Here is a 1,691-nt window from a genome sequence, read left to right as displayed (position 1 = left end):
CCATGTTCTGCCAATTGGAGAAATGACTTTTACTCAGAGAAGTCAGTGCAGTATTAAATAAAAAATTAAAAGTAATGAGAGACTTCTCTTAAGATGTATTATCATTGCAAAAATTCCTATGAATTATTGTATTATCCTCAATAAACTAAAGTTCAAAGGTTTTCTCAAGATCACAGAGCCATGTACATGGAAGAGGTGAGACTCAAGCACAAACTTTCCTGGCATTCCTCTGACTTATGCCCTGCCCCCACTCCTTCCTTCTATCATATATCATAGTCTTCCAAATATTCCAATGCCTTTTACAAAGTTCTCTTGCCTAATATAACCATGTCCTTCATACTTTAAAGAAAAAAGTATGGCAGTGTTTCCAACTAGGACCAATAAATGATTTCACAATAAAAAATAGCTGAGATATATCTAGATATTTCAACAACAATAGAGCCTTGGGAAATGAATGTAGCGTTTTAAGAAGATATTATCAAAAGACAGAGAAGATCTGGAAATTAGAGAAGTTTGTAATACTAAGTCTGATCTTTAGTGAATGAATTAGAACTTTTAGAGATCTCTTCTTTTTGAAGAGTCCCATTCTTTGGTCACGGGTCCCCAGAGCTACAAAAAACAAGATTGGCTGTGAAGAAGACAGGAAAAAAATATCTTGTAGTTTTGGAAAAAACATAAACTGAGAAGGAATACTTAAATTCAATACTGTAAAGATGAAAATAAGCATATGAAAGAATATATAATAAAATATATTTTATCTATCGAATGTCATGAAGCAGCAACATACACTGTAAAAGTGTCAAGAACTATGTAGTTAGTGTTGACCATAGTTATGGGGGGAACACTTCAAGTAAAATAATTGAAAAATTAACCCAATATTGAACAAAATATAGCTCATGGAAATTTATTTGTTAGCATTTACCAAATTTCTACAATAGTTTGGAATTTCACTATTTTAAGCAAGAAAGAGGTAACATTGAGAAAGAGGGAAAGGAGAAAATAATGAAGTGAATCAAATGACTTGGAAATAAAAAAAATAGTGATGAAAAAGTTGATAGTGAGTAAGGAGAAAAAAGACTGGATCAGCAAAGAGCTGAAGTTGCTCTTTGGAGATGGTGATTGGCAGCTGTTAAGAGTTTCCATGGAGTGTGGGTAAGAAGAAATAAGCTGTGTATGGCTGGGGGACCTCAGCTGGATATCAGGAAGAATTTCCTGACTGTAAATGTCAAGAGCTCTGGTTTATAGGATCAAAGAGAGGCTTCTGGGGTATGCCTATCCTTGGAGTATTTTTCAGCCTCAAGCAAGAGATTTTTTGGGTGGTTTTCTGCAGCCCTGTGGATGGACTGGATGGCCTTCTCATGTTGCTGAGAGATGTGCTGTACACTGCTGGTTTCACAGTGTCCTTGCCAGCTGCTGACTCCCAGCTCAGAGGCTGTGGAGTTTTCCCCACAGAAAAAAACAACTAAGTCTTTCACTCTCTGTTCCTCACTTGGACCAGTCCTTAGGTGTATACTGTGGGTTGTTTTTTTTTTTTTTTTTTTTAGCTTCTCAGCACTTAGATACTTTCGTTTTGAGCCAAGGGCCTCCTAGAACAACGCAGTATCTGTGTGTTGACAGTAATAGCCTATGAGCCAGAGACACACAGCCAAGCTCTCCCTCCCACATGGGCTGGACTGCACACTTCACCTGCA

This window comes from Pteropus vampyrus, unplaced genomic scaffold (genome assembly GCF_000151845.1).
Source record: "Pteropus vampyrus isolate Shadow unplaced genomic scaffold, Pvam_2.0 Scaffold283, whole genome shotgun sequence".
In the NCBI taxonomy this organism is placed as follows: Eukaryota; Metazoa; Chordata; class Mammalia; order Chiroptera; family Pteropodidae; genus Pteropus; species Pteropus vampyrus.
This window is presented reverse-complemented; position numbering follows the sequence as displayed.